Genomic DNA, 15716 nt, shown 5'->3' with positions numbered 1-15716 from the left:
ATATTGTAGCAGTTTAGCTTTGCAATAAATTGGACTGCTATCTTTTGTTTGCAATGAGAAACTGAGTAATAATTTCTTTTTGGCTATATTGTATTACCAATCATTTTGGATCAAACCAAATATTCATAAATGATTATTGATTAGATCATCAAACGTACATGTGTGAAACAAACAACAAGTACCCTCACACAAAATAGAAACACAAGATCGATCAGAGTTTTAAATGTAAACAAGTTTGTCATTTGGCCAAGCTATTATACTACCCAAAGCATCAGCAATGATTTTAATTTCTGAATTTGCTCTCCAAATTGGGGCATCATCAATCGTAGGAACATCAACCCAAACCTTACTTGCATTGGGACCCAAAGCGACAAAATGAACTCTATCTTCTGGATTTGTTGAGAAAACTCGACCTTCTGCAACTTTTTCCCCAGATCCTTGCAATCTAAAAGAATACACTTTTTTTCTCATTTGTGTTGGTGTTAGAGCTATACCTACACTCTACAAAGAAAACTCCAGACAATTCATCACCAGTCCAGTCAAACAACAAATCATTCAATTAAAGTAGAAAATTCCAGAAATGATTAAAAAGATTTTAAGTCTTACCCCAGGTGATCTACTTTTTGAAATCATTTCATCTTTGCTTGCTTGTACACTCTACAAAGAAAACTGCAGACAATCTTATCACAAGTCCATCACAACATCAATACAAGACTAAGAAAGTGTAGAGCCTTACCCCAGGTGATCTACTTTTTGACATCCTTTCACCCCTGCTTGCCTGTACACTATAATTCGAAGTTAGACATCACACATATATACCGCCGGTGAGTTGAGCCTTGAGTTCTTTAAGCCGCCTACTGCCCCAATAACCTTATGAACACATGAAAAATTAAAGAGTCTGAAGATACAAGAGACTAAGGCAAATATACACTAACACGTACCATTAACCAGCCTTACAATTCTCAACCACAATAGCTGACACCTCAACTGAGAAACCCACCAAAGAAAAAAAAAACAATATTGCACATAAGAACTCAATAATTCTCAAACGATAAAACAAAAAAAGCAGTTCAAAGGTTTTAATGAGAAACACACCTCCACTGTACATAGATATACAATGAATGAAAAGGGAGGAGAGTTTCTCTGTAAAAGCTGCTCACTCTCCACGATTTCAATCATAAGCAACCAAGCACGGAATAGACAAAACTAAGATAATACTCTAATTCACAGATTTCACAAAACCATTAAACAAACACATGACTTGAAATTAAACCTATCAAAACCTGCAACAAATAAGAGAACACAATTCAATCACTGCTCAACAAATAAGAAAACACAAGTTCTCCAGCTCCACTCAACACCTCTTCTTAGTCCAAATCATCTTATGATTCCTGAGAAGAAGCTAACACAAAATTCCAACATTCAGAAACTCTTAATTAAATATTATAAGAGACTAGTAGTCAATGAGAAGAAAGACTATTATTTCACGACAAAGAATTTTTGAATCCACTTAATTATACAACTCCACCATTGCAATTTCTGATGACTTTAAGTGTCTCTAAGTCTTTAAAGGTCATCTTGAAATCAAGCTACCATATTGCTATAAAGAAACATAAAACACACAACAAATCCCCTTAATTATCGAAGTTTGAGAGCTAATAACCAAGATTATGATTGAAATTAAACTTGCCTTGCTTCTCATCTGAAGATCAACTTTAGCCTCTTTTTGTTCAGATCAGAATCTCCATCTTGAAATTTTCTACTCCTGTTTTCAAATCGAATTCAATAAACATTCATATTCACAGAAGCTACACCCATTCAAACCCAGAAAAAAATGGTTCAAGACTTCAAGTCCAATTTACTTTTATCTGCAATTTGATAACCAAAAAAAAGAGAGAGTATAATTAGAAGTTCTGAATTAAAGAATCAATGGAGAAGCAAGCAGATAACATCCTTTTGCAACAAACAAATCAGATCTACAAGTTAAAACCTTTAATCACATCAGGAGCTGCAAAGACGACAACATAATCTCACTGAACCTAACCACATAAAATAACCTTTCTCAATGTTCTTCTTGAAATCAATCCCTCACTCGGAAGAAACGAGAGACTTGTACGGAGATCTCTAGATCTGCAAGCGAGACCTTCCGATATGATTTCAAAAGACCAAACTCATAGCTAGGCATAACTAGCTATGATAAAAATATGGATTTACTGAAGAAGGCATAACTAGGGTTTTGTTATATGGAGAAGAGGAAGATGATTCATCTGGTTTTGAATCTGGGATTTCATCTGATGAGAAGTCTGGTTCTAAATCTGGGGAATTGATAAGGAAAAAGTAAACGAGTGTGAGAAAAAGCTTGAGAATATGGACATAGATAGTAAGAAAAAATCTTGAGAATTGAAACAATGGAGTGAGAGGGAGAATGAAAATTTGTTAGCCGCTCAATTTTTTCATCAAGTACTTATCGAAAAATTAGATTTATTTTTCCGCCTCAAGTATGCATAGCGTTTTTAAAATACCAATGCTATGTATATTACAATTAAAAAAAGATATTCTTAAAAATAAAATATGATCAGTAAAACATAGCGTCTAAATTCTATCTAAAATTAAGGGGTATATCAACTATAGCAAAAAGACATAAAACGCTATATTATAGTGCTATCAATACTCTAATTTCTTGTAGTGGTGAAAGGATTTAAAATATTGAAGGCTTATATTAGGATCAAATTCCGTTTCAAGAATGTTGGAATAATGAAACGTCTTTAGTTTGGTGAGATGAAGCACTACATGGTAAGTGAATGTTAGCTCGTCAATTGCATCAGGAAGAAATCTTTCTAGTAGTGGGATTGTATGCTGAAATAGTAGTTGAAAGGATAGAGTAAATCCGTGAGTAGCTGTGTGAGATTGTGATAATTGATCACATAGAGCGCCTGCACTATTCGCTATCTCACCAATTGTGACCCTCTCTAAAGCCGCCCCCACAGATATCTAACGAAAGCTTCAAAATCTTGGACCAATTTGACTACTTTACTAGTAGCTTTAACATTCAATGAATTGCAAATCAGAATCCTATCAACAATTACAACAAGAGACAACTAATGCCTACGGTCAGCATCCATCTGGTCCGACAAAGGCAACAACTTGTCCAGCTTCAAAATGTCTACAAGTTGATCGTGTAGCTCCTTTTGGAAGAAATAAGAGTCGATGGAAGATGTATAATCATCAGATGAAGGGAATGGACCACAACTGAGACATCTTAAAATTCCAAACTCACGCAGATAAAAACGGATTGGATGTCCACCATACAAAAACCACATTTCGTGTTTTTTTTTCTGGTCACCAAATTGCGACAAAGGAATTGGTGTACAAGCTTGCCGGAAAGGAAACTATTGCGAACTGGCAATTGTAAAAGACGCTCGAAAAATGACTGTTGAAGCCATTCCAACTCAGGGGACCCATCTAGCGCCTCTAAGATGTCGAGCAGATACTCAGGCTTGGAGTAAGAGTTGATACGCCCTCTAACATGATACTTATCCGTTGCAAAAAGATGGGGACGAAGTTGTCCATCATTGGCTTCCAACCCATCTCCTTCAGCCAGATGGGGAGGAAGTTGTCCACCGTCGGCTTTAACAACATCTGAAGTTGGCTGCTGATGTCGCCGACCACACAATGGAGATTCTCTCTATGTAGACAAGATTACACGAAGTTAATAAGTTGTCCACCGAGATTTATAAAAAAATAAGCCGGAAAATTTGATTAATATTGTGTAAAACTTACTCAAAATTAGGGTCGCCAGAGTCGCAGCTGTCTCCAATTGTACTTTCACAAACTAGGATAAAGATGGGGGGAGGTAGGCCATCAATGGGGTTTAATACAGATGTTGGTGGGATCGGATCTGAGTTTCCCTCGACAGCGAGTGTATTGGTTTCGATCTCCTGGAGGGTTGATACTAGGATTTTTGTGTCTCCTAGTAGGTCTCAATCAACCTTATGCAGTTGTAATATTTAAGGTGTCAATCCAGTTGGGAAACTTCACTAACAATTGAGATGCAATCAAGGAATCACAAGTCAAGCCAATTCAAAAAGTGGTTTTACATCTAACAATCCTAGAATGATCCGAATGCAAAACGGAAATGAGTTACAGAACTAGAGACGAAAATGTATGACAAGAGTAAAAAGCAAAAACGATTCTAAGCATGAACTAGAGAGCAGGATCAGAAACGGTCTCAGGAATGCAATATCAATCAGGAAGATATAAGTCCTAAGGATGGGGGTAATTGATGTCGGTGGATTCTCTTAGTCTACAGAGTGTTTAACATGCCACAAGCAAACTATACCTAAACAATGAACATCACGACTTAGCTAATCCAATCTCTTGACAAAAGCTACTCAAACTCAACCACTTCCAAACCTATCTCTCGCTAGAGAAACATGATCAAGCAGGCATGACAAACAAGTCCATTCACGTCAACACACATCCTAGACAACTAATCTCTTAGGCTAGGAATGTAAGTCTCTGGCACTAGTTGGTCGGACATTTCATCAAACACCTTTTGGGTGTGGAAATTTCTAAGACCTAGTTCCAATTGATCAGAGCAAAACTAGTATTTCTAACTCTAGTCCAGAAGGGAATCATACAAATCAAAGCTTAAACACCCTACATCCTAAGATCCTCCACCTAATCTATCCCATCCTCAAGAACTCTAACACTACTCGGATCTAGAAATCATCATCAATGATACAAACTCAGAAAACATAGAATCAAGCATCATTAGATAAATAAAAATAGGATGAACAATTTTGTAGAAGGAATCAAATGCAGAAACTGAATAAACTCCAAGATATCGGATTACAAAGTCTCAAAACGTTTAGGTGGCTAGGTAAAACCTTAAGGAAAAGAACAAAACGAGATAAAAGATGTCTTCGGCAAAGACTTAACAAAATGTATATATAGTCCAGCATGGAAAGTCCTAAAATATAAAAAAGATAAGGTAAATAGTCGGTTTGGGAATCTCCTGAAGCGTGTGAGACGGAGCGTCTTCCTTCCTGACATGTGCGATCAAGTCAGTGCGCGTCGAGTGGAATGCAATCTCAACGTGGCTCGACCCAGGTTGCTCGAATGATGCGCGGGGAGGCTGGCTCGACTGGTGCGTTTCCGACGTCTCCTAGATACCTGAAATAACTCCAATATGCAAGATGTATGCAAGACCAATGCAAAGACTACCTAGATATGCATATTATGCAAAAGAGACCGAAAACAATGCAAAACAATGAGTTAAGAGAACAAAATGAATAACAAATGCATGATAAAAGAGTGTAAAATATATACATATCAAAGGTACCACTGTGTGTGTTAGTTTCCATCTCCTGGAGGGGACCACTGTCTGTTTAAACGGAAAGGACAAAAACAAGGGTCAAAAAACTCAGAGTTGTCGATTAGTTAGATGCGAGAAGGGGAGGAAAGACTGTGATACTTACCGTAGATTAGGAGAAGAAGAAATATTTCGGTGAATATAACTCTGCAGTACACTAACGACGGTCGGAGCAACGATAGGACGAATCTAATTTTGTGTGAAAATTAGAGAGAGAGGAAGAGATGGAGATATGTATTTGTGATTTTTGTGTAATGGAGAAATGGAGAAACGAAAAGACAAATATAATTTTGTTCGTCCACCTGCTTTAATTTGAAATTGTTATGGGAAAGCCAACCCGAAAAGACAAGATAATAAATAAAAGAAGCATAAAATAAAATAAGTTAGAGCTAAGAATTAAATAAAGAAAATAACCGAAGGGCGTTTAAGTCAATCTCTTATAAAGCTGTGGTATTGGATAAAAAGAGTTATGAAATGTGGTAGAGAGCATGAAAAAGATTTTGGAATGTGGTAGTTTTTTAGAAAACTATTAATTTTTCATCATTTATTATACTACAAGTCGCATAAGATTATTTAGATAAATGTATTTTGCCAATCATGCTTACAATTTGATTTGAAACCTAAGCAATAAAACAAAAAAAGTATATATACTAGATAATTATGGAATTGAAAATAATGAAGAGAATAACTATGGGGTATGTGTTTGTGTCAGACATGCCTCTCAGATTACTTATTTCTTCTTCTCTCTTCCTTCTCTTTCTTTCTCTCTTCATTTATCTTTATTCTTCTTCGTGCTGCTTCCTTATTATTTCTCTCTCGTCAAAATACTGAAATCTCTCTCCTTTTTTTTCTCAATCCAAAGCTTCATCACAAAATTCACCATCACCAACATAAATCCACTCAGTCGAGTTCATCACCATCATCTCCGTAACAACTACCGCTTTCTCCATCACCTTTTATCCCCAGAATTCATCACTGTCACCTCCGTAGCGACCACCATCTCCTATATCATCACCATCACCTCGTTTTCTCTTTTCCCAACTGCTCTACTTTTTTCATTCTTTTTAGATGAACTATGTGTTTTAATATTTGTACATGTATTTGTGTCTATCTATCATGTTTTTTTTTAGAAAACTATTGTAATTAATAGTGTTTTTCATATAAATGACATGATATATTCCAACAAATGATAATAACACATGCCTTATTTATTTACTCCAACCAAAAATACTATTTTGTAATATCACATGCTATTTATATGATAATTACATGCAATTTTAACATGATTCATGCTATTTTTTAAAATTATCCTATCACCACCTCTATAATTACTTTCAATCACCACCATAGGCACCTCTGTAACAATCACAACCACCATCTCTTCCAACTGTAACCTCAGCTTTAATCTTGGTACTCACTATGACTTATTGTAGCATTATCTCTCCCCATTTCTTCGGTCATAAATTATATCTCATACTGTATCTTCAGATTTTGTAAAATTTGGAAATTAAAAGGTTAATTTGGTAACTACTCTACCCCTATCCCACCATAAAAAGAGTCATTTACTAAAGAAAACGAATTCATAGTTATTTTCTCAATTCTTTTTTGATCCATATTTATCTACTATGTTGCTCTAAAAAAAAGTCATTTTTTTAAGTTGCAGATATACAAGTTTTCCTACAACTAGTATTAATTATTTTTACATTTTGGTAAAAGGGTTGGTTTTAAAAACTGTGACTTTTTAAAGTGTTTAAAAGCCATATTTGCACTTTTAAGTGTACATTTACGCAAGACAACAAATTCGTCCCAACTTAAAAAAATCGAACTAGAAGGTCGACCAAAAACTTATTTTTCCTTCAGAGCGGCCTAATTCACCGCTACTCACAAGTCCCAACTCGTAGTTGTTAAAATTTAATTATTTTCTTGTGGAAAAAGCTAAAGAATTGCGCGTGAACGAAAAAGAGAGAGGAACCAGTGGCATGACCAGACCAGCCTCGAGCCCTCTCTGCCTTTTGTTTTTTTTCAATTATAAACGCGTTTTTGTTTGTAAGCAGAATAAACTTGACTTCCTTTCTGCATTTGGATTCGAAGTGAAGCTCATTGCTTACCATACCCACCTGTAATCAGTTTAAGTGCATAATTATATCTAATCACAGACACAAAGACAAACACAACCATGTACATCTATAGGAGCTTTGAGTAAACGGACGTGCTTATCAAACAGCGGCGACGAGGAAACGAACAGGCTCTGTGCATTTTAATATTGATGTTTTGTTATTGAATTAATCAAGAATGTAACATTGCATTCACTCAACAAACCGTATTGTTGTCTTTTAGCTATATGGGTGATTATGGTAGTAAATAAACAAAGTCAAATTATCTAATGAAAATTGTAATATTTTTATTATTCACCAACTTTTAATTTTGCCAGTCTTAATTTGGTTTAAAAATAGTTCAAAACATATTATACAAAACTTGATTCAGCAAAATTTTAATGAACATAAACAACAATGCGATAAGGAAGAGAGAATGATCGATGAGAGACTTAACGAGTTCTGATGCTTTGTTGCTTGTTTCGGCCAAATCTCTTCATGAACCACTCATGCTTGTATGAAACTGCTATGTATCCCATCACTAATCCAAATAAAACTCCAGGTGCAAAGCCTAAACCTGCTGCCATCCAACTGAATGATTCTTCTTCTTCTTCTTCTTCTTTTGTCGCCACCAGTTCGGGTTGTGGTGGTGTTGGCGTTTTGATATCTCTGCAAACATCCTTAAGGGTATATTGTAGCAATGTTTGTTGAGAATTCTAAATGAATTATCTAAAATAAAGTTATAGTGGATTCTCTTAAAACTAAGGAATAAAATTACTTATAATTTAATGTCAAAGATACAAAGAAATTAAAATATGCAAAGATGCTTATTTGTATAATCTAGTCAATGTAATCAAAACACTGTTTACTCCACATTTTTACCTATTTAATTTAAGAGAATTTGTTAGAAATTGTCAGTGATATGATCATACTCTAGAATATATGATATCTTCATATTAGGAATGTATTGTTATTGCTTATCCTAGAGGTTGCACCTCATCTCTTGTATATAAACCACACTCTGTATTATTGTGAATACATCAAGCATTCTATACTTTACAGTATATACTATAAACTTACAAGTAGCTCAACATGTTTTTGTAATCTTGTATGAACTCACTATCTCACTATTGTGTTGAGATCACTGTCAGGTATTGTTGGGTTTATACTGGAGAGATTTCCAGAGCTAGCTAGGAAAAGAGCTTGGTTGGTCGAAGGCGGCTTGCCATCAACGCTACTTCATCATGCGTGTGACAAAGGGAACCTTGAACTGATAAGTATATTGTTAGGTGTCGATCAAAGACTAGGAGAAGCTCTTAACGACGAAGGTTTATCACCTCTGCATCTGGCAGTCCGAAGAGGTTCGGTTGTAACCCTAGGGGAGTTCGAAGGCTCCAAAGTGTTTTGGTGTTCTCACGCGGTCAAAAGAGACAGTCTTTCATCTCGCTGCACGACACAAAACTATAGATTGCTTTGTTTTCATGGCGGAGAGTGTGGGCATCAACAGCCAAATTCTTTTGAGGAAAAAAGATCAACATGACAACACTGTCTTACATATTGCTGCTTCCGTGGCTTGTTGCGCTCCGGTGAGTAGTACTTTTCTTTGTCCCTAGCTCTCTCCTCTCTATTATTTCCAAATCAATTTTTAGTTACAACATTTTAACTTACCATATACTATCATTTTGACTTATATATTAATATAGAGTGGCGAGGAATTGCTCTGTTTTGTGTATGTTTGTGTGTGATGTTTCTTGTCACATATTCCTGAATTAATTGCAGCTTATACGTTACATAGTTGATAAGAAGATAGTAAATATCAGAGATAGGAACAAAATGGGTTATCGAGCTACTGACCTTGTACCTCTAGAAGCCAAAGACTTTGAGTTCATATCAAGCTGCCTGAGGTGTGACGACACCAAGACTTCAGAAGAACTGGAGTACTCTAAGAAGGCTGAGAACAATCAAGATTACAGAGCCCACTCTAATTATCCAGTAGATAATACTCATAGATGCTCTCATGAAAGGGAGGCTATACGGCTGCTTGAGCTAATCGTAATAAGCACATCAGAGATAGCAGAGAAAAAAAAAGAAAAGCAAGAAACATGAAGTTAAAAGGGGTCGTAAGAGCTTGGAACATGAGATGCATATAGAAGCATTACAAAATGCAAGAAACACGATTGCCATAGTGGCGGTCCTGATTGCTTCGGTTTCTTATGCCGGTGGGATAAACCGGATGGGCCATGGTCCCATGGAAAGAGAAGTCAACTGTAGGCAATACGGCAGCGTTTAAAGTCTTTGCAATATGTAACAACATGGCACTGTTCATGGCACTGTTCATGTCGTTGAGCATAGTTATTCTTCTTGATAGCATCATACCTTACCAGAGGAAACCCTTGAAGAAATTACTAGTGGCCACGCACAAGAATAGTGTCACAGGATGATGTGGGTTTCTGTAGGGTTCATGGCAACGGCTTATGTTGCGGCGTCTTGGGTGACCATACCTCATTTCCCTGGATCACGATGGTTGTTTCCGGCTATTGTCTCCATTGCTGGGGGATCACTGACCGTACTCTTTTCCTATCTAGGAGTTGAGACAATCAGTCATTGGTTTAAAAAGATGCATCGCGTAGGAGGAGGACTTCCGGTTTGTTTTATCAAGAAAACCCGTGTTAGAGATATACCTCCCATTTCAAGGGGCAGCTCAGATCGTACAGTGCCTTCCCTTGCAAGGACCAACTCAGACTTGGCCGCCTCCGAAGGATCCGGCTACTTCACCTATTGAATCTTTTGGATTAAGTGTCTAAAGGACATAAACAAGTACCACCTATGTTGTTTCTTTAAGAGTGAAAGTCCAAAGAATATTGTCATATATAAACGATGTTTTAAATGACCTTTATAATAATGGAAGGCAATGAATGATAAAAACAACCGGTAATTCTCATATATACCACTAAAATGAGTTTTTTTTCTTCAAAAACCACCACTTTTAATTTTTCATTTATTTATTTCTTTCTAAAATATCACTAAAATGTTTTTTTTTTTTAAACCACAAAATTAAACTAGAGTTTTAATATTAAAAAATAATCCATAAATCCTAAACACTAAATACTAAATTCTACCCTCTAAAAACTATATCCTAAATCTGTAATTGTCAACCCAGACCTTTTAAAAGAAAATTTTACTTTTAAAAATCAATTTCTTTTTTGTATTTGTAATATTTTGGAATATAAAACTATCATGTTATTTAGAAAAAAAAACTAAAATGTGGTATCTTTAAAAAAATACTTAAAATGTGGTATTTTGAAAAATATTTCTTTAACTAATTTAGTCAGTCATAACATTTTAAATAACAAGTAGAATGCCAACAATGATGCCCAACTGGTTCCCACCAAAAAAAAATGATGCTCAATTGGTCATCAACATAACATTTTCGGCCTTATTTCGTCTTGTTCAGTTTGAGTCCAGTTCGCCCCTAGATAGTTCAGTATACAGGGCCTCTAATTTTTGTTTTTATTTTTCCAAATATCTGAGTTCCAGTCAGGTATGCACGTGGATTTTTGTAGTAAACATGTGCATACATGTTTTTTATTTTATTTTTCCAATACATACCTTTTCATTCCATTCAAAGAGGGGGAAACAATATAAGTAGTGCTTCATGTGATGGAGTAACACCTACAATAAAACAAGGTTACAGACTAATGGAAAATTCTAAACCAAGTGACCAAGACAATGTCGTATGGGAGAAGATTCCTTTGTTTGAGCGTTAATGTACCGAGATGAAACCTGAGAAGGCTTTTAATTTATGAGATAAGACTCGAGGCTGGTCTAGAGGTGTAAGTGTGAAGCCGCGAGTTACGTTCCTTCCAGATCATATACACGGAGGCTTGATATGCTAATCGGAGAATCCAGGCAGTATTTTTGTCTCTACACGGATTCTTCAACCAATTGACCCTATCATCAAATAGAATTGGAGGCGATACCTAAGCTTTGTTAGTGAAGGCATACCACACTTCAGCCGCGTACGAGCAGTAAAAAAACAGGTGTTGTCGGGATTCATTATGATTATTGCAGAGAAGACAATTCGCAAGGACATTCAACCCCCATGATAATAGTCGATCACGAGTAATATTACTCAGCCTATGTCGAGAATTAAGCCAAGCAATGAAAGCATGTTTGGGGATCCTACCCTTGAACCAAACCGCTTCCAACCATTCCACTTTGTTTCCCAGAGGATGGAGGTGTCCCCATGTTGCCGCCGTTGAGAACTTATCTGAAGCTGACACATCCCCAATTTTCCAGAAATAAGTATCTTCAGGAGCATCGTCCTGCATGTTGACATCTGAAGCAGAAGGGAGGCAAGCCTTAAGTAGTTGAACGATGGGATTCCGGGTACGACTATGAGCAATCCACCACTGTCAATCCCTTATGGCATTTGTAACCACTGAGTTAACTGGTAAACCTGACAACCTCGTACCAACATCACCTGTGATGTCCAAAAGAGGCCCCAACGACGTCCAATTATCGGTCCAAAACCTACAAGTAGTTCCGGAACTCACTTCACAAACAATGGAAGGCCTAGCAAGAGCTCTTAATTTACATATCCCTCTCCAAATCCAACTACGCGAAGCTGAAGCATCTATATCCTAGAAGCTCACTTGCATACATGTTGTTTGTTGTAATAACTGTTATATCTTATTCTTATGACGACGTAATCTTATATATTCGAATAATTTTGGTTGTTATATCTAGGGCCGGTTCATTCAACGGAATGACCCGGTGCAACTAAAAAAATAAATTTTATTTTTTACCAAATTATAAGATAAAAGAAAGTAATATATGTGAAATAAAAAGAAAATAAGTAAAATACATTTAGTTTTGTATTTCATTGGGCTTATTCATTTGTTTATTATGTTTGAACTTCAAAATTAAACTTAAAAATATAAATTTTGGAAGGTTTTTAGGTATAAATACAACATAATTAACTATAGAGTAATATTAATCTGTACCCCTAAATAATCTAATAATTAGTTCTCTCTCCTAGGTACTATTTGCATATATATACATGAATATAAGACAACTACACCCCCATACACATTTTATTCATTTTTTTTTTCTTTTATGTGTTTTTCTTATCTATTCATCACCAATTCACCATCATCAAATAAGTCATGATCTCGTGAAGCGGTTTATTGATTGAAATGGGGGAATGGGAATCGTTGATGGCAAAAACCATTGTCACGTTCTTCTGGGGTTGATTCAGTTCTATGGGTACCAATTTACTTAGCAACCTATTTAAAGTGCTAACATATAAGTTATATTTTTGCAGTAATAATTAAATTATCATTCTAACTAAATATATAAATAAATAAGTTACCAGTAATCATTAAATTATAAGTGTAAATAAACAGATTAATATGTAGGTTAGCTTATGCAAATCGTATAATACATGATTTAATACTATAGATATTAGCATATCTTATTATATAAAGTTTGATGTCAAAGTTACCCATTAACAAGATCGTGACACGTGTCAATTGTATCATTCAGATGTTGACACATGTCAATTCTAAATTTATTAAACAATTTTAAAAATAAAAATGTAGAAATTCTAAAACTACCATAAAAGGTTTTATATAAAAGTAAAATAGAGAAAAGAAAAACTAATTCTATTTTAAATCTTTTAAAGAAAAAAAAACCTTTGTAAACTTCTAAATGTAAAACAAAACTATTAACAATTTAAAAAATATTAAAAGGTAATTATAAGAAAATTATAAAATTTAAACAGCTTTAAATTTAAAAAAGATCATTATAAGGAAAATGGTTTAAAGAAAAAAAAAACCTTTGTAAATTTCCATATGTAAAACAAAACTTTAACAATTTTAAAAATATTAAAAAGAAATTATAAGAAAATTATAAAATTTAAACAGATTTAAAATTAAAAAAAAAAAGATCATTATAAGGAAATTATATATATATATATATATATCATAAAATTCGAAATTATAATATAGTTTATTTATTTTAATTTTAAGTTGCTAATTTTACAAGAAAAATGATTACTTTTTATATAAGGTAATAAATGATTTTGAAAATATACAATAAAAAATGTAAATACTCACCTTTACATAAAGAAATAGATCGTCTCATATTTTTTTTCACCATCAAATAATTTATTCAAAAAGACTGCTATTGTAATATATAAGATAGGAGTATGTAATATTAACGTATGCGTTTTTGTAACTATAAAAATGTTAAAGTGAAGTGACATATAATAGGTTATTTAATGTGTTCAGAAAGACAATTTGTTGGTAGTAGTAAAAACTAAAGAGTATATTTTAGCAGTAAAATATATTTGTGTGTACAAATACACTTTTAGTGGTAATGTATATAGTAGATTTGTAAATAGATATACATTAGTGTATTATAGCAAAAAAAAACAACTATTTTTTATAACTAAAAGTTTATCTCTTTACTTTTATATATTTTTTTTACTTATGAAAATAATTAAATATATATACTTTGTTAAATTTAATTTTATTTTAATAATTTTGAACTCATCTACAACTATTTTTTTAACTAAAAGTGTATATATTTACTTCTTTTTTTTTTAACCAAACAATAAATTAAAAGGAAATTCTTCGATTAGTTGTCCAAGCTGGAGGGAAGGGGTTTACAAAAGAAACTTCAGAGATAAGAGAACGCGAAGCACGAACAAGACAATTTGTCTTTGTATTTGACGCACGCGGGATACAAGAGATATAGAATAGTGGGAAGGACTCTAGCGAGTTAAAATCATCGAGCAGGTTGGAGAAGGACGGCCAATCTTCAGGGACTGCACAATAGTGAGTAACTCAGCACAATCAGTCTCGAAATATTGACAAGCGATCCCTGCAGCACGTATCCACTCCATGACCCACAACAACGCTTCTAACTCCGAATGTAGGAGGGAGGGGCACCGTCTTAGACATTTGGCCCCCAACAACAAGGTTCGCTCCTCACCAACGCAACACCACCAGCCCAATCCTGAATGCACATTGGTTACTTTCCAAGAACCATCAATCTGACAACCGGGTGAAGAAACCTGGACATCCGAAGACGGAGATGGAGCTGACATGACCGCCGTAAAAGAGAGCGCCTCTTTCCAGGCTAACGTATCACCCAAAGCCTGAGCAATTATATCATTCGCCTCGATCTCTAAACCTTAAAAAAAAAATATTTATGGCATTCCAGATTGCCATAAAATTCATGGTAATTGAATAAATTGATCAGGATCACCGTGTTAAGAGGCACCCCTCTAGAAAAAAAAATTCAAATTGAGTACACCGACTCATATGGATAACACTCTGACGAGACCAGAGTCGGAGATAAATCCCAAACTTCACACAAGCGAGGGCATTCAAAGAAAACATAATTAATATTCTCAACCGCAGAGTTGCACCTTTTAAACCAAATATCACATTAGACAACTCCGTATATCAATTTATTTTTATAGATAGTTTCTACTTACTAAAAATATTTATTTATATTCTTTATTAAATTTTATTTTATTTTAAAAATTTTAAACCCGCACATCGGGCGGGTCCTAATCTAGTATTGTATAAGTTACATGATAATATAAATAATATCTATTTATTGAATATATTCTCATATTTATACAATATTATCTGGATATATAATATGTTAGCACGTCATCCTTCTATATAACATGTTATTATAATTGTTATCACGTTAATCATGTAACAAAAAGACTAATCCGTTTCATTGAACTGCTATATACATTAATAATAAAAACAATAATTCACAGTTTTAGATTAAGAACATGCATTTAACATATAAGATGTAAAGTTTTCCGATATAATATTAATTAGCATGCTTGATATGCTCAAATTTATCCCAGAGCTACTCTCTCAAATTAAGAGATCAATTATAGTACCTAGGGATCAAATCCATAGAGACTCCAGATTCACACAATAGATTTAATAATCTTTTAATTATGCTAAACAGAAATATTGTAATTAAATTACAATATAAAACAGAAAATAAAAGAGTTGTAAAAGTCAGAAGGATTAAACGCTAGACCTAGGGAAATTCTCAGAAAATCATGGAAAATCAGATCAGTTAATTAAATAAGCAGAATTCAATAATTAACCACCGTTCTTGAACTCTAAACACAATTGTAAAATAAATCAGTTCGCACTGCAAATATTATCTAAATTTAAAACCAGAAAATCCAAATCTCTTTGTAAAAT

At 34.3% G+C, this 15716-nt stretch overlaps 1 pseudogene; it reads left to right on the top strand.

The window, feature by feature from the left end:
- Window positions 1-10249, top strand: part of LOC104742829 — a 37563-nt pseudogene extending 27314 nt beyond the window's left edge.

The sequence above is a fragment of the Camelina sativa genome, chromosome 14 (assembly GCF_000633955.1).
Source record: "Camelina sativa cultivar DH55 chromosome 14, Cs, whole genome shotgun sequence".
Lineage (NCBI taxonomy): Eukaryota > Viridiplantae > Streptophyta > Magnoliopsida > Brassicales > Brassicaceae > Camelina > Camelina sativa.
This window is presented reverse-complemented; position numbering and strand designations above follow the sequence as displayed.